Raw genomic sequence first — 19839 nt, 5'->3', positions numbered from 1 at the left:
GTCTATTCGTGTGCGTCTGTTCGTGCCGTCTATTCGTGAGCGTTATGTGACCATCGCGTTATGTCACGGAATAAGCCCCCACTTTCCCCCAGACCCCTTCAACACCCACACCACACGCACCGACATCTTAAAACAGACTATATGCAGAGGAATGATAGCCAGTGGGCGTTTCCGCAACTACACAGTCACGCTGGGCTGACCGCACCTTATTACGAGACATGCGGACCTGAAATATCGCACACACAAACACTGCGTTCAGATGACACATGCAGTTCAGTGATTGCGACATGATCCTGTATATTGTATTGACACACGTATTAAAACAGTTTACTGTCACAAAAAGTGCAATAACACATATGACTTGAACATCATACATTTATATATATATTAAATAGTGGCAGTGTCTCTCACTCTCTCCAACTTTCTCTCTCTTTCTCTCTCTCCCTCAGTGCAAGTCACTCACTCAGTGTAAATAACTGCGTATTGTGTTTAAATTTGGTAGATAAATACTAATAAATATCATATATAGTGCAATAACACACACTTCTCTGACAGATGATGCACTGATTCGAGCATCATGTGTTTATGTATTGTATAGTGACAGAGAAAGTGTAATAGCACACATATTTCCCTGAGAAAAGTCGAAATAACGAAAATGTAATAAAAAAGAACACATTGTAAACTTAACTGATAGAAACCGTGCAGTAAGACACATTTCCTTGACAAATTTGTTGCATTTACGCAATATTCTATATGGTTAAGACAAATAGTGACACAACTGTTTGAGGGAAACGCGTAATGACACAAGTACTTCATAAACGCACGTACAAATATAGGAAATACACAAGACAGGCAGTGACACACACGTTTACCTAACACGAACGTTGTATAACCTGTATACTGACACAACCAGATAAACAGAAAAAAACGTCGTGACAATTTCCGTTCGAAATGAATCTAAACTGACAAGTACTATTTTACTATACTACTATTCATAGTAAACTTTGCTTACAACAACAATATATGGTCATAAAGAACAGACACGGCCACCAGGTGTACATAATAGACCAATACAACAAACAACGGTTATCACGAACAAAAACTACAAACCCACGGTTAACTGTATGTTGGAATGCTACAGATAGTGAGCATTTGTAATCGTATCACCCCATAACCGTATCTTAGTAACGTGGCGACCCTTTGTTATCGTATCATCCTGTCACCGTATCTTAGTGACATGGCGACCCTTTGTTATCGTATCATCCTGTCACCGTATCTTAGTGACATGGCGACAATTTGTTATCGTATCATCCTGTCACCGTATCTTAGCGACATGGCGACCCTTTGTTATCATATCATCCTGTCACCGTATCTTAGTGACATGGCGACCCTTTGTTATCATATCATCATGTCACCGTATCTTAGTGACATGGCGACCCTTTGTTATCGTATCATCCTGTCACCGTATCTTAGTGACATGGCGACCCTTTGTTATCATATCATCCTGTCACCGTATCTTAGTGACATGGCGACCCTTTGTTATCGTATCATCCTGTCACCGTATCTTAGTGACATGGCGACCCTTTGTTATCATATCATCCTGTCACCGTATCTTAGTGACATGGCGACCCTTTGTTATCATATCATCATGTCACCGTATCTTAGTGACATGGCGACCCTTTGTTATCGTATCATCCTGTCACCGTATCTTAGTGACATGGCGACCCTTTGTTATCATATCATCCTGTCACCGTATCTTAGTGACATGGCGACCCTTTGTTATCGTATCATCCTGTCACCGTCCTATCATATCATCACCGTCGGATCATTGTAACATCTTCTCATCGTAATATCGTAATCTAAACCAACGAAACATCACTTCGTCGTCATGTCCCTAACTGCACGTCGTAACATCAAATTCCCATGATAACGCAGCGTATGTAATACTTCATTATCGTAACACTCTCTCATCGTAATATCGGACCGTCGAAACCGTGATGACCGAAATATCGCATCCAGGCAACACGCAGTATCCCTACTTACACCACAGAATATTGCAACATCGTAGTATCGTATCATGTTGTCATCGTGATATTCTAAATCCAGAGAGTAACTACACAGTAACAGTTAGAACTTATGCGGAATTATTGGGCGGAAACCTGAACATTGTCATATGCTTGTCATTTGTCTCAGAAATTGTGGTATTGATGTGAGTGGTGTCTAATAATTGGCATTTAACGACAACTTTAATGTTCTTGGGCTTGATAAACAAACTTTGAAATTAAACTCATGGATCATCAGTCATCACGAATCTTTTGTATATTGGGAATGTGAATATGAATCACGTATGACGATTTAAATAGGAATATGTTAAGGTTATAAGTAGTTATCTGACTCAACACACGAAACAGACACGCTAAAGACAGAATCATGATTAGCACTGAGAGAGAGATAGAGCGAGAGAGAGAGAGAGAGAGGTGAGAAAGAGTGTGAGAGTCAAACGTAATGATAATATAATTTTGACTTGCACTGAACTGAGTAAGAAGCGAGGGAGGAAGAGAGTCAAAGAGACAGAAGACAAGTAAGAGATGGGGAGAGTAATTGTAACATAATTATGACTTGATTATGACTTACACTGAGGGAAAAAGAGAGATAGAGAGAAAGTGAGAGAGATGAGAGAAGCGGGAAAGAGGGGAAGTAATTTAATAAAATTATGACGTGCACTGACAGAATAAGAGAGGAAAGACTGAGAGTGAGAGAGATGAGTGAAGCGGGAGAGAGAGAGAGACAGAGGGGGAAACGTAATGATGATATAATTATGCCTTGCGCTGAGACAGTGAGAGAGAGAAAAGTGAAAGATAAGGAAAGTAATTATAATACAATATGACTTGCACTGAGAGTCCACTACCTCCCCAGACTGGCATTTACTTTAAAGACCAATGATACTATTGACATTAAAAAACACATTATATTGACATTAACGATCCAAATATAGTCTCATGACATAAATACATTGAACGACTTCGGTCACAATTGCGAAAAATGACTTTTGTTAATCATCTCAGCAGAAACCCCACGAGACCCCCACGAGATCGGGATTTCATTACTATGAAAATACTCTTCTTTCAGTCGTCAGTACCAACAAAGATGCTTCATAGGGCAACTTTCAAACCAATTTCTTTGAATTCTTTTGATCAAATCTTCAACCACAACAAATAACTCCCGGAAGTCCATTCTCTGATGCTTCTCATGTTTGGATCTTGCTAATAGTATTCTGTCATTGTCATTAAAGAGAATTTTGTCGAGACCAACAATATCAGCACTCTGCTTAGATTCGCGTAATTAGGCACATGCAGTTGAAATCTACTAATAACTACACACAAAATTCTGCCTGGAAAATAAAGAATCTCATTTCTTTTTTTTCCAGAGGCATTGTTTGAAATTAATCGGCAGACGACAGCGGGGCCACGCATTGGTTTCTGAGAAGCACGAGACAAGCTCAGGGCCAGTGGCTGAAAAATCAGCGAAAAAAATGCCGAGTTGTCGTCGTAGAACTAGGAGACAGCGCAGAGATGAAATATCTCTTGTTTCAATATTCTTCTCTCATAAAGATGCATTCGGTCAACTTCGGCGGTTTCCGGAGGAAGTTGACGAGACGTCAGTGTTATGGCTTCCAGGTTGTGTCGCATAATGATGATATTTCACTTCCATTAAGGCGTCGTTGTCATTTTCCGGAATGGAAAAGGATAAAAAGACAAAGCTTACACAGAATCTTGGTGTACAATCACGTGAGCACCAAATATAGTTTACAGTGTTTGGTAGTTGTCTTCTAGAACCAGTAATCACCATAGAAACGCGAAATATAGCGTGGAACCACCAGTGCTCGAGTCTTGGCTGTTAGTGGCTGTGCGGTAGCCTAGTGGTTAAAGCGTTCGTTAGTCAAACTTAAGACCCGATTTTCATTCCCCACATGGGTACAATGCGTCAGGCCCATTTCTGGTGTCCCCCATCGTGATATTGCTGGAATATTGCCAATGCTATCACGATTAACGATGCACACTATCACGATTCGAGCAACGATTGAAATCGTGGTCTTAATCGTGGACTAATCGTGGTGATCCTATGAGATTTTATCAGATCTTGAGGCCAGTCGTGGCAATCGTGTTGATCGTAAAACAATGTTGGACGATCAACACGATGTCTATGATCAACACGATTAAATGTCAGTCGTGATCATCGCATCAGATCGCAACAAAGCCCAATATATCGCATCTAATCGTGCTTCCAAATCGTGGTCATCGGAATCAATCTTGGACAAGACAAACAGCACGTTCTGTTGAGATGTGTTGCGATCTCCCACGATCTGTGACGCTCTGTGGGTCCCATAGCCCACGACCAGACAGGAATGACTCACGAGCAGATACGAGTTGATGCGAGTAAATGCGGGTAGATACGGGTATTGACTCTTCTTCACGGACGCTTACGACCTGTAACGAGGCCTTGTCCTCCTGGTCCGCCTCTTGTGCTGCAATACCTGGATGCCTCAGTAGATTGTACAAGGTCAGTGCCGCCCCCACTATATGCTTCACAATGTTCGGCATTTGCGCCGGAGTCCCGAGGAGACACCTCTATTGGCAGAGGATCCAAAAGGCATTTTCCACTATTCTCCTCCACCTCGTCTTTGGACACTCAACACATGAAAGCATGCGGCAAGGGGCCCCAGTGTCACTGCTAGCGTCAGTCCGGGTGATCGGGACGCCTGAAACTGGTGACTTCCCTATCGATTGTTGAGGCATCGAAGAATGAGTGAGTGAGTTTAGTTTTACGCCGCTTGTAGCAATATTTCAGCAATATCACGGCGGGGGACACCAGAAAATGGGCTTCACACATTGTGCCCAGGTGGAGAACCGAACCCGGCTCTTCGGCGTGACGAGCGAACGCTTTGACCACTAGGCTACCCCACCGCCCCGCGTCATCGAAGAGCTGTCATGTTAACCTTGTGTATTTATGGAACCATAACGGATCCTTCAGCCACAACTAGGTGTCTAGGAGACTGGAGAACTGACCAAACTGCTGTCTCCTCCGTGGACGCACCCAGAGGTGCCTCACTCTCCTGACCCGTTTTGGTCTGGCTGCTTCTCCCCTTCTTCCTCCCTGGCGATAATGTCAGCATGCAGTAATACTGCAAATATCACGTAGTCATCAACTCCAGTCATCATCAGTGGTTGTGGGTTGTGTTCAACTTGAAGGAGTTCAAGAAACAGTGATGTTCAGTTCAAGAAACAGTGATGTTCATGCTCAGTCAGACTGTCCCGTGTTCCAGTCGTAGCTCAACTCGTGGTCACCCTCGATCGTGATCGTGAAAGACATCGCGACCACAATCGTATCATATTTCAACAGAGCGTATCGATTCGTGATGAACGTATCTGCGCGTACCAGATCGTCCCAAATCGGGGACCCCGATCGTGATAACCGTGTCAGATCGCGACCCAATCGCGGACTCGATCGGGATGATCCTGTCACAACATATGGGGTCGTATCTGAACGGGAGACCAGATCATGACAGAGCGTGTCATCTTAAATTGACCAACCGTGATAATATCGCGTCCAAACGCAACAAATCGTACCAGAACGTATCGACTGCCATCACCTCGTGTCCAAACGAGAAGTTTCACGATGCCACAACTGCGAGTGGCCAATCGTGGCGTTTGTAACGAATCGCACGACAATGTGAACCTTGCATAAAAGCGGCGTAAAACAATACTCACTCTTTGGTGATATGTTTCTTAATAAACATGATTCCAAATTTGGATTCCACCAATATGGCAATGTCGCCCGCCGCTAAAAAAGAATTAAATATGTATAACATATTCACTACTTTTTACCTTTTGCTCACACACAAGATGCGTGAAATGACTGGTGTCTGGATAATCACCCAGTGTAGGCTGTCGACAAAATTGAGGACATTGGTTGCAATGTTTTATTAGATTTCTCGCTAACATAAATTCGAAAAATGGACAAAGAGTCGGGGGTGCCATGGAAATTATGTCAAGGTCACCAAAATCAACCGGTGTCTGCGTAATCACCCCAATGTAGGCTGTCACCAAGCTTGAAAACACTGAGTACAACAGTTCATGAGATATCACGTAAACAAGAGTTAGAAGAAAGGTCAGAGAGTCGTGGACCTTGAAAATAAGGTCAAGATCACCCAAGTCGACCGGTGTCTGCAAAATCCCCCAATGCAGGCTGTCACCAAATTTGAAAACACTGGGTACAGTAAGTAGTTCATGAGATATCGCGAAACAAAAATCGGGACGAACGTACGTACGGACGTACAGACACTGCTGAATACATAGCCCGACGTGCTGCGCTGCGGCGGGGACAAAAACACTCGAATATGACCAAAAAATGTAACTGGAACTTCAAGGTTATCGATGATCTGATACCGATCGATCAATAATTGTCAAACAGTCAGATTTACTGATTTGAAATAACGATTGAATATGCCTCATCTGTTTCTTATTTAGAACTGATCATGGAGATTCAGAGTGACATTTCTGCAAGATTGTATGACTGGAGTGATGACTTCAACTTTCGCTTTAGGGCCTGCAATATTCAATTAGCGGCTTTATTGGGTACATGATGAGAACATTTCCTCCTATCTGTACTAGCGGCCAAAAGAAACGCCACCAAAATGAAAACGACGGTAAATTGTCAAAATAATTGTCAGTCTGTTTGAAAATAGCTAAAAACAAATATCTCGGACACAGTATGACTATTCCCAGTGAACTTTACACTAGCAGTTCATATGTTGTGAAAGAAAACCGAGTTTACAGAAATAAGACTGTGCACAAAGTTACCCGCATAAAATTAGGGTATAAAAGCTAACCAGGATTATTCCCTTACATCATTTTAATCGATTGACAACGAACATGCAGAGAGAGAGAGAGAGAGAGAGAGAGGGGGGGGGAGGGGGGGGGGCACTCGGCTATGTTACAGATGGAACAGACACGAGAACATGAGGTTAGGGCCATGGGATGCTAGCAAATCCACTATCGGAAGACTTGTCACACGACTACGACAGACTGGCAGTACTGCAGACAGGCCCAAGAGTGATAGACTGAAGGTCTCTACCCAACATTAATTAAGACGGGTATTTACGGGAGCTGCAGGAGTTGCGCTTGAGGAGGCGAGACTGGAGAAGAGCGAACTTTGGTGACGAAAGCAAGTTCCAGCTCTTCAAGGTCTGTCCCCAACTAAGCAGCTTTGGGAATAATAAGTGGGACGTCGTTTTCGGAAACGTCAAAATCGGCCATTGACGAGGAACGCTTTGGCAGCTGCTCTGCTAATCTAATGGCGTCGGATCCCTAAGGAAGACGTTAGAAGACTCAACTACACAGTTCGACGCCGGGTTCGGGCCAGCATCAGTGCTTGAGGTGGCCACACCCGGCATTGAATAATACATGCTGCCTTAAAAGTTGTAAAAGCTCATACTCTATTCTGCATTATTGATTTTTACTATAAAACATTTAATAGTTCCATATTTAGCATAAGTTTTATTTTGGACCAGAATAATATATCTTTCTTTTGGACGCTAGTTTAGCATCATTTTACTTTATTATGTCCGACGCCGATACTTGTTTTGAGTTATACCACATGCCCCTACAGTGGACCGTTGAATATTTGATATCCTAACCAACCAAATGTGTTTAAAAAGACGATTGTGATTCTTGAAAATGTTTCAATTGCTACGATTTCTCGTCTTATATCCAGGTGCTACGCCCATCTTATATCCAGGTGCTACGATGTCTCGTCGTATATCCAGGTGCTACGATGTCTCGTCTTATATCCAGGTGCTACGATGTCCCGTCTTATATCCAGGTGCTACAATGTCCCGTCTTATATCCAGGTGCTACGATGTCTCGTCTTCTATCCAGGTGCTACGATGTCCCGTCTTGTATCCAGGTGCTACGATGTCTCGTCTTATATCCAGGTGCTACGATGTCCCGTCTTATATCCAGGTGCTACGATGTCCCGTCTTATATCCAGGTGCTACGATGTCCCGTCTTCTATCCAGGTGGTACGATGTCCCATCTTATATCCAGGTGCTACGATGTCTCATCTTATATCCAGGTGCTACGATGTCTCATCTTATATCCAGGTGCTACGATGTCCCGTCTTATATCCAGGTGCTACAATGTCCCGTCTTATATCCAGGTGCTACAATGTCCCGTCTTATATCCAGGTGCTACGATGTCTCGTCTTATATCCAGGTGCTACGATGTCCCGTCTTATATCCAGGTGCTACGATGTCCCGTCTTATATTTAGGTGCTACGATGTCCCATCTTATATTTAGGTGCTACGATGTCCCGTCTTATATCCAGGTGCTACGATGTCCCGTCTTATATCCAGGTGCTACGATGTCCCGTCTTATATCCAGGTGCTACGATGTCTCGTCTTATATCCAGGTGCTACGATGTCTCGTCTTATATCCAGGTGCTACGATGTCCCGTCTTATATCCAGGTGCTACGATGTCTCATCTTATATCCAGGTGCTACGATGTCCCGTCTTATATCCAGGTGCTACGATGTCTCGTCTTATATCCAGGTGCTACGATGTCCCGTCTTATATCCAGGTGCTACGATGTCTCGTCTTATATCCAGGTGCTACGATGTCCCGTCTTCTATCCAGGTGCTACGATGTCTCATCTTATATCCAGGTGCTACGATGTCCCGTCTTATATCCAGGTGCTACGATGTCTCATCTTATATCCAGGTGCTACGATGTCTCACCTTATATCCAGGTGCTACGATGTCTCGTCTTATATCCAGGTGCTACGATGTCTCATCTTATATCCAGGTGCTACGATGTCTCGTCTTATATCCAGGTGCTACGATGTCCCGTCTTATATCCAGGTGCTACGATGTCCCGTCTTATATTTAGGTGCTACGATGTCCCGTCTTATATCCAGGTGCTACGATGTCCCATCTTCTACCCAATTGCTACGATGTCCCATCTTATATCCAGGTGCTACGAAGACCCATCAAATATCCAGGTGCCACGATGTTCTGTCTTGTACTCAGGTGCTACGCCCATCTTATATCCAGGTGCTACGAAGGCCCATCTTATATCCAGGTGCTACGAAGGCCCAAGGTGCTGCGATGCCCCATCTTGAACTCAGGTAATGCGACGTCCCGTCTTTTACAGAGGTGCTACGATGACTAACCTTTGTGTCCATGTGGTACGATGTCCCAGTTTGTATTTAGGTGCTACGATCTTGTACCCAGGTACTACAACGTCCCATCTTGTACCAGGTGCTGCGATGTCTCATTTTGTACCCAGGTACTACAACGTCCCATCTTGTACCAGGTGCTGCGATGTCTCATTTCGTACCCAGGTACTACAACGTCCCATCTTGTACCAGGTGCTGCGATGTCTCATTTTGTACCCAGGTCCTACGATGTCCTACATCATATCAGGTGCTACGATGTCCCATCTTGTATCCAGGTACTGCGATGTCCCACCTTATATCTGGTGCTACGGTGTCCCACCTTGTACCCTGGTGATGCGTAGTCTTATCTTGTACCCAGGTGCCACGATGCCTAATTCTTGTATCCAGGTGCTACGATGCCGTATCCTGTATCCATGTGCTACTATGTCCCATCTTGTACATTGTATAGTGGTGCTACGATGTCCAACCTTGTACGCTATATATAGGTTCAACGATGCCCCACTTTGTATCAGGTGCTACGATGCCAAAACGTCCATGCTGAAACTGGCATTGTTTGTGTTAAACAGGCTTGACGATCAAAGTCAAACCTGTACACAAGACGACTTCAAAGTCATTGTCTGGTCACAAAAAAAGCACAAACCTCATCACGAACATTTAACATGACTACAATCTGCTCACCTGGAGTCCTAAAGCGCTCGACATTCTGCATACCAACCAGGAGGCACCAGTCAACACGTGTGCATCCATTGTGACGTCAGTGAGAAAACCACGTGAGGTCACGCGTCGCACTTAATGACATCGATGTCAAATACAGGTGCAGTTTTATCACCCACATTTTAACGAAGTAAATTTTAAGTAAGTCGCGGCTTCGATCCCAGACGCGTCATACCAAAAGACATTATAATGCGTTACATGATGGTTCCTGTCTGGCGCTCAACATTAATGAGTACAACACAGACTGGTGGGTTTGTAGTCTATGTGACTATGAGTATAACATGTTTAAGTGAGGTATTCATGGTTACCATGTTATCTCAATGAGCTAACATTATTAAACCAGCTTAAGTCTGGGCTAGTGCAAGCAGCCATATATACACTCGCATACACGTCGTCATATGAGTGAAATATTCTGTCCGACGTTTAATCTTATTTCACCTCACCTAATTGTTTATGGCATATGCGTCATGGACGACGGACAGTGGTACAACAACATGGTAGTCCAGGTAAGCGAGGATAACATATAATGGTTATCCTCACTTACTCACACGTCTGTATAAGTGATGTATTAATGTGTAATATATTACATCTATACAAACCACAATCAAATAAAACAACGACATTTGAAAGCGGATCAGAAACTTTTCTGAACAATATTTGATAAACTTAGTCTTTCATTACAATGGCGAGATAGCTATATGGCAACACACAGCTAGAAAGGCTTCACGGATGGCCACTATGGCGACCATATTGGAAAGCGAATCAGTAACATTTCTGAACACTATTTGACAAACATAGTCTTTAATTTCAATAATCCTTTCCTCGTGAGATGGCACTGGCAGAAAGCACAACACACATAACATACTGAAAAGCTGTTCAGTATATGTTCGGAGAGCAATGGAAGGAGGAGCTCATTTCGTGACAGTGACGTTGCTATCAGTGGAGTAATAAAACAGTTCTTGTGTTTTATTCAAAGACTGTCTGGTACCTTCGTAGACTACGTATTTCTGCCGACACCTTGGTTGTTGGTTTGCATATTGAGACAGAAATACCCACTCCCTTAAGTCTCCGTTCCCCGACAGCTGACAGCCGTTTTGTCTTCCTCCAAAACGCTGCTTCTCTTTAAGGGGTTCTGTACACAGCATATATGAAAGCTTGCGTCTTGGGAACCGCTATTCCAGCTATCTGGAAACAATCGAGTCTAGACCAGACAAGCCAATGTTCAAAAACATGAGCATCGATCTACACATTGAGGTACGATGACATGTGTCAACCAAGCCAGCGAGCATGACCATCCAAACCCGTTAGTCGCTTCTTACGACGAACATGGGTTGCTGGTACAATAAGTCAATGACGACCAAGTCTACCCACGACGGGTACAATAAGTCACTGACTACCAAATCTACCCATGACGAGTACAATACGTCACTGACGACAAGTCCACCCATGACGAGTACAATAAGTCACTGACGACAAGTCTACCCATGACAGGTACAATAAGTCACTGACGACCAAGTCCACCCATGACGGGTACAATACGTCACTGACGACCATGTCCACCCATGACGGGTACAATACGTCACTGACGACCAAGTCCACCCATGACGGGTACAATAAGTCACTGACGACCAAGTCCACCCATGACGGGTACAATACGTCACTGACGACCAAGTCCACCCATGACGGACAGACATAGTAAGGCACTACCATAACGCAATGACTGTGCAGTTCAGTCACGTGACGGAGTATCAGTATCATCTTACCCTCTCCATCCTCGCTTGTGTCGACGAAGGTAAAACAGAAAAAAATGCAATAAAACTTTAGATGCACAAGAAAAAATGTATGAAGGAAATAAAACAAAGACTATAACTCACCATAATGATCCCGGGTGGATCATCATCCTGCAAATAGATGCATATTTGTTAACAAGATACCCTCTTTCCCACGTTCTTCTGTCAAAAAAAGTTATGATTAACGGGTGCATGTAAAAAACTTTAATGAACGGTGTTCCCGTTTGGGAAGCGATGAGCCTGAACGTATCTTCGTGATAACGCATTGCCGTTGGCCGGAACGAGGGTGAATCTGGTACTCATTATTCAAAATGGTCATTTACTTCATGGGGTTTTAAATGTGTCAGGTTTGGAAACACGTTGTTGAACCTTAGCCTATGACTTCTGTGACAAAATAGATCTGAATGGTCCCTGGCGTCGTTCGTACTGTTGTCTCCCAGAGCGAGCTATGACTGAATGACTACGGTTTTACGCCGCTTTTAAAATATTCACACCACCACCACCACCACCACCACCATCATCATCATCATCATCATCATCATCATCATCATCATCATCATCATCATCATCATCGGTGGGGGAGCTGGCTAAAGCGCCAGGCTAGTGATCCAGCGAGGTTGACGTGTCGGGATCGAGCCAGCTTCAAGTCACCTTTGTGTGCAGATTCTTTCAGTGTTGTCATAATCCCTAGTGTACAGTACACAACCCTGTACACTTAAAAGAACCCACGAATCCGCTGGTATATTACCACATAGTGGCCACATGAATACGTGCAAACACCTAGTTGCGTGTACATCCATGTGCAGTGAACTTGGACAAAGCACTGTGGCTATGTGTCCCAGTCCTTCCAGCAGTAAATGGGTACCTCGTTAGGATGAGAGTGCCCAAATAAACCCGGTGCGCCTAGTGGTATACTCCCCAGGGAGTTGAGACTGATTTTACAATGTGACGTTGAGATTGACATCCCATGATGGAGGGAAACAAATACCAACGCCTTGAGCAAGCACTAATTGCATGGATATGTGCGCTATATAAATATCCTGTAGTAGTGTCATCGTCGTCGTCGTCTTCGTTATCGACATCATCACCATGATCACGTTCATCAACATCATCATCATCATCATCATCATCATCAACAAATACTCTGTCGCCATCGGAGTCAACTGGAAATCTCAACATGCATTCTGACAGCGTTCAAACGTTAGCAGTGAAATGATTATTGAACGGGTTTCTTGCTTAATGTCATACAAGCATTAATCCTGCTAAGTAACGGTTGAAAATGGTCGATTGTGCAATCTTCCACAGGGCTTTCGTCATAAATGATATATCCTTTTCAATTTCCACTGGTAATACCATTGTGTGCGCAATAAAGTGTGAGTTTAGTTTTCTCGCCACCTTAAGCAATATTCCGGCAATATGACGGCGGGCTCGTCCACATATGGGCTTCGTACATTGTACCCATGTTGAAATTGAACCCGGGTCCTTGGCGTGACGAGGGTACGCCTTAACCACTAGGCTTCGGGAAAGACATGAAATCTAACATTCGTTTAGTGTGTGTGCTTGTTTGCTGTGTTACGTCACAGTAGGAAATAGTCCAGGAAAATGACCGGAGTTAGTAAAAAGACAAGTCTGGACGAAACAAGCCAGTGATTGACATCATGAACATCAATCAACGTAGTTGAGATACGATGACATGTATCAACCAAGACAGCGAGTCTGACGGCCACAAGTCCCTGTGGTAATATGTAAGAGTGTGAATAATATTTTTTTAAAATATAATAAAACCAACATATTGTCTCAAGGATCGACCTTGGTGGTCTGTAAATAATCGAGTCTGGGCCAAACAACCCTATGATCAACAGAATGAGTATCATCTACGCATATGGGAACCGATGACATGTGTCAACCAAGTCAGCGAGTCTGACCACCCGGTCCCGTTAGTTACTGAGGATCACCCTGATCTTCACGGGTGTTTTAGGGTAGCAGTATATTCAGTATTATGTGCTTTACAAATGGGCTTTACATGTTGCACCAAATTTGGAAAAATGAGCGAACACTTCACCCACTGGACTACTGATATGTGGTTGCCGCGGATGACATTTAATAGCTTCACTTCCCGTCATCTACCCTGCACGTCTCCATGACACTAAGACGCTAACGACATTTACACAAGACTCTGGTGTAATGCTACCTTGCCCCACCCATCTGCCTCCATCCCCAATCCCTACTTCTCGTGTACCGTGGCATGAGCAGTACACATCCGAACAGCACTGCTGGTTACAATCGCTGATCAGAATACTGTTCGCAAGGCTCGTCTATGCAATTGAACGGAAGTTGTGCGTACCGCCCTGACTAAATATGGTCTTTGACTGGTGCTCCGTCTGGCCCTCGTCCGCCCAAAACGTCACGTGCATTGTGCTGTGTGTTAAAGCCTGTTTTTTAATATATTTTTTTACCACGCAGATCACCGATTTGGGGTTTAGCTGAGAAAATATTCATACTGCTTGAGAGTAGTTCCTAGCGTTTGTCCGTATTCCGTTTTTCATTAGTGTTATCTCCCTTAAGTCTGCCGTGCACGTGTAAAACGGCGCTATATGACCCCCATAACGAATATGGCTCATTAAGTAATCTCAAATTTTAAATATGACTAACATGTCAAGCGTATTTAAGAAGAGTATTGTTTGAATTACGCCTGAAATTTAACACCTCGTTTTAAATTGTTGGACCCTTTTCCTATTATCTCACTACTTCTCAATGAGTACATGGACCACAACTCACCATCATCTCGGGACGTCTCGCTTGAAATCAACAGCACTCTCCACAGATGAGTTCCTTGTCTGCCACGCTCTCCTTCGTCCTGGTGTCAAGCACCTGAAAAAGTGAGTGAGTGAGTGAGAATGGTTTTACTCTGTTTTCAGCAATATTCCAGCGATATCACTACAAAGGACACCAGAAATGGGCTTTGCACATTGTATCCATGAGGGGAATCTAGAAAAAATATGAGTAGACAGTTATTACCTCAAGATGCGATTGTTTACAAACCGTAGTCATATTGCTTTAATATGCCCGATTGCGACATGAAACAAAAATTTACCACATAATTTTACAGTGGATTTTTTACACTGGCTTATACTTTCAATCAATTGCATATTTGGATTTTGTGGTGCTTATCCTCCTCAGATAGATCAGTGACCTTGATTGAAATCAAACCCCAACCATGTTAGACGCTAATGCCTTAATGATTAACGATTTCAGTGGGGTTTGATTTCATAGATAGGATATTCATGTTTGATTGATGACTGACTGTGTCGTACATTTATCTGACCTCGTGTTGATGTTACCAACGAAACTGGTGTGTCTGATGAAAGTCCAAGGTTGACATATATCACTTTCGTAATATCCACGACAGACCCGGAAACATGAAACTTGGAACCTACATACTCCAAGGGAGACAATGGCGGTGACTCATTCAACTTCCGAAATAATATCATTTGCCTTTTCCAGCCCTAACTGTACGTAATGCCACGGCCCTGTAGAAAAAGAGTCTAAATTTCAGACAGAATCTGAAATCTCATAGCCTTGCACCCGTGAAGATCCGGGTTAGAACTGATCTTCAGTTGCCCATGCTTGCCGTAAGAGGCGACTAACGGGATCGAGTGGTCAGGCTCGTTGACTTGGTTGACACATGTCATAGTATCACAAATGCGTAGGTGATGCTCTTGCTGTTGATTATAGGATTGTCTGGTCCAGACTCGATTATTCCCAGACCACCGCGTGAAACCACAATCACTCAATCAGTCAACTCATGGCTTTGCTCCAAGGTTGTACTGAATGCCAAGTCCATTGATGTACAGTAATTCGATCCTTGAGGACAATGTGTTAATCATATTATTTATTATTTATACTCTTACATATTACTACAGAGACCTGTCAGTGTAACATGAGACGTCTAGAAATGATGTCATCTTAACTGAAGTGAGTCGGGTTAGTTTTATACTGATTTTAGCAATATTCCAGCAATATCGCGTCGGGGGGCACCAGAAAGGGACTCCCCACCGACCCACCCACCTACATGGGGTTAAGATTTACTCGATATCCCAAGAAGGAAACAAGCGTGGGGTTCAGATTTACACGAAATCCAAACAAAGAAACAGGCATGGGGTTCAGATCTACCCGAAACCACAACAAGGAGACAAGCGTGGGGTTCAGATCTACCCGACAGCCCAACAAGAATACAAGCATGGGGTTAAGGTTTACCCGAAATCCCAATAAGGAGACAAGTAGTTTCAGATCTACGCGAAACTGACGTACGTCTGAGGTAAGGGAATTGCCAATACCTTAACGTTACGATCGTGGCAATTGTACGTTAAGGTATGGCATTAACGTGCTCCTTAGCGCTACCACTGTAAGTGTATGTTAAGGTATGGAAGTTACGATCACTGCGCAACGACCGACGTAAGTCTTTTAAGGTATGGGAGCTACGATCACCGCGCTACGACCGACGTAAGTCTCTTAAGGTATGGGAGCTACGATCACCGCGTTACGACCGAAGTAAGTCTATTTAAATATGGGAGTTACGATCACCGCGCTACGACTGACGTAAGTCTTTTGAGGTATGGGAGTTACGGTGACCTCAGCAATAAGATCGCTTTGTACAACGACACGTGGTTCTCGGGGTGAAGATTGTGCGTTTACTAAAAAGGCCTTACATCACATCTAAGGAAAAAAATATACATCTATCGAGGATTTCGAGTGCCTTCCTGCAGTCAAAGTATCCAGTATCTTTAAAACAGTAAAGCACAAATAGACTTATAGCATCACGCGAGAACCTTGCGCAACCCTGTAAGTGCTGTTGCCACCGCTGACCACCTGGCTGTATAAATAACTGCTAAACACTGTCATTATTTCGGAAGGATATTCAAGTGGACATTGAACTGGTCAAGAAGGTTAATAATTAATGAAAGACATTTTTTGTGTGATTCTTGAGCTTTTTTAGGGTGGATATTAACACCACTTGGCGCGTCCTTTCACAAGCAAAAGACCAGTGCTTTTTGTTTGCTGATATAACTTTGTTACGGAACTATAAACACTTATGAAAAGGCTTCGGTAAGTGAGCCTGGTATTTCTGTTCAGTTTTAACAAAGTTAGCTGTACACTGGTGTTGAAAAGACGGTGACAGGCGTGTCCAGACAACGTGATATGTGAACTGGTCGTCGTCTTCGTCAGTCATGCATGGGATTTGTTTACGTAAAATGTGAAATTGTGCGAAGTTAAGGGAGTAATTACTCAAGGTGGGTTTTTTAATGCTGATAAACCTGTTTTTATCGTAATTTGTTTATTTTGAGATAAATCTAAACAAGACTGACGAGCCTTTAATTGTTGTGACGTCACATAGATCCTAAACAGCCATTCTTTCCAAGAATGTGTCTGCTCTCAAAAGTTGCCTTCGACTACTGTAACGTCAACTGGTACGTCTCCCCTTCACCGACAACTCGAAAGTTCATACTGAGGGGAACTTCGTTAATCCAGACGAAACAAGGGCTCGACTACCGTAACGTCAACTAGTACGTCTCTCCTTCACCGACAACTCGAAAGTTTATACTAAGTGGAACTTCATTAATCCAGACGAAACAAGGGCTCGACTACCGTAACGTCAACTAGTACGTCTCCCCTTCACCGACAACTCGAAAGTTTATACTAAGTGGAACTTCATTAATCCAGACGAAACAAGGGCTCGACTACCGTAACGTCAACTAGTACGTCTCTCCTTCACCGACAACTCGAAAGTTTATACTAAGTGGAACTTCATTAATCCAGACGAAACAAGGGCTCGACTACCGTAACGTCAACTGGTACGTCTCCCCTTCACCGACAACTTGAAAGTTCATACTGAGGGGAACTTCGTTAATCCAGACGAAACAAGGGCTTAGCTATCATTAAAAAAGGTCCAGACTTAACATGAATATTGCTTGAAGGTTCGACACGCCCACAATACTATCCAAATATTTAGCTTTGTAAGTAGTCGGTCTTAAAAGATAAATATGGCTTGCTACGCGCCTGGTGATTGTTTAAATTGACCCTATTTCAAATTGACGAACGGCTGCAAATAAAAATATGTCATAGATATGTCGTGGAGTAGTAGAGGAACTGTCTGCATTTCAGTTTGTCCGGTGTACTCGGGTGCTGATAAACAAGGTATCGCTTTGCTTGTCATTGTTAACCTATCGTGTTAACCTAACTGTCCTATCTAATCGATTGTTAACCGCTCTGGATGACCGTATAAAAGAGATATCAAGTGAACATACCGCCATATACGAATTGTACGCGTTCGTACCTGCCATGGAGGTGGTCGGCAGTTGACAGGATAACATGAATGCATTTGAGAAATCAAATTCAACGAAATTTCAGCAGTCCTCAGGCCGTATTCCATCAGACATTGCAAATAGTTTCATTTTTTCTCTCTCTGCGAAACTGAATCAGGGGCAACGCGCTACGAACGTGCCATGACTCCGAATTGGAGGAATTTTGATAGAGAGTTCAAAAGTTGAGGAAACTAAAAATTAAAGACAAATTTCGACATGAGACGACGGGTTCACCAGACAGAGCCTGATCGGTTGGTGAGGGGGGTGGAGGGGGAGAAGAACTTCGCGTTGACTCATGTACAGCCGGCTATTAATAGAACGTCTAGACGGTCGCTATTCAGTTGCTCTACAATGAGCGTCTCGCACCCTGCCCCCTCCCCTCCCATGTCCCCTCCCCTGATTCACACCCTTTTAAGATTGCATGGTACCCGCAAACCTGCGGTAGTCAGTATTTCGTATCTGAGGTTCTCTGTGGTCGCTGCCGTTGTGCTAAAAGCCCTTTCGAAACCGTCGACTCCCAGACCCTGTCGTCCCTGTCCTATCAGCCCTGTCCTATTACCCAGACATACCCCTTAACAGTGCGGTGCACCTGAATTTGACTTTGTCATTATATATCTACCCTTATGCCGCATACCCCTTAACAGTGCACCTGAATTCGACTTTGTCATTATATATCTACCCTTATTATGCATAGACGTATTCGCTGTCTTGTATCAAAGTATGGCACGTTTTTTATACTTTTTTCAGTGGCATTTTAGAAGTTTGAAAGTACAATATAGTCAAACTTTGCGGATAATAACTTCTTTAAGTCGTGAGTGCGACATTTTATTACAGAGTTTTGTACCATTGTCAAGCAGTAACGGTTGGAAACTGAATCGAAATGTTGAATTCAGAAAATAAACAAGTTGCTATCCATTAAGTGTGTCTATATTGTACGTGTTTTGAGAATTGTAACTTCTGTTTATTTACACTCTGCCCCCGCCCGACTCCCAACAGCGACCCCTTCCCTACCACCACCCCTACACTCTCTCCCGCCCGACTCCCATCAGCGACCCCTTCCATACCACCGCCCCTACACTCTCCCTCGCCCGACTCCCATCAGCGACCCCTTCCATACCACCGCCCCTACACTCTCCCTCGACCGACTCCCATCAGCGACCCCTTCTATACCACCGCCCCTACACTCTCCCCCGCCCGACTCCCATCACCTACCCCTTCTATACCACCGCCCCTACTCTCTCCCCCGCCCGACTCCCATCACCTACCCCTTCTATACCACCGCCCCTACTCTCTCCCCCGCCCGACTCCCATCACCTACCCCTTCTATACCACCGCCCCTACTCTCTCCCCCGCCCGACTCCCATCACCTACCCCTTCTATACCACCGCCCCTACTCTCTCCCCCGCCCGACTCCCATCACCTACCCCTTCTATACCACCGCCCCTACACTCTCCCCCGCCCGACTCCCATCACCAACCCCTTCTATACCACCGCCCCTACACTCTCTCCCGCCCGACTCCCATCACCTACCCCTTCTATACCACCGCCCCTACACTCTCCCCCGCCCGACTCCCATCACCTACCCCTTCTATACCACCGCCCCTACACTCTCTCCCGCCCGACTCCCATCACCTACCCCTTCTATACCACCGCCCCTACACTCTCCCCCGCCCGACTCCCATCACCTACCCCTTCTATACCACCGCCCCTACACTCTCTCCCGCCCGACTCCCATCACC

At 44.3% G+C, this 19839-nt stretch overlaps 1 protein-coding gene across 5 annotated transcripts in view; it reads right to left on the bottom strand.

The window, feature by feature from the left end:
* Nucleotides 1-19839, bottom strand: part of LOC137290394 (uncharacterized) — a 376153-nt gene that overhangs the window by 190514 nt on the left and 165800 nt on the right. For 3 of the 5 annotated variants that reach the window (XR_010957209.1, XR_010957213.1, XR_010957214.1), the window contains 2 exons: nt 14517-14609; nt 11823-11849 (listed from right to left, as the gene is read on the bottom strand). The gene's annotated coding sequence lies outside the window, so the exon portion shown is untranslated. The remainder of the gene's footprint in view (nt 1-11822; nt 11850-14516; nt 14610-19839) is intronic. The other 2 variants (XR_010957207.1, XR_010957210.1) reach the window with 1 other exon arrangement.

The sequence above is a fragment of the Haliotis asinina genome, chromosome 1 (genome assembly GCF_037392515.1).
Source record: "Haliotis asinina isolate JCU_RB_2024 chromosome 1, JCU_Hal_asi_v2, whole genome shotgun sequence".
NCBI classification, from domain to species: domain Eukaryota; kingdom Metazoa; phylum Mollusca; class Gastropoda; order Lepetellida; family Haliotidae; genus Haliotis; species Haliotis asinina.
This window is presented reverse-complemented; position numbering and strand designations above follow the sequence as displayed.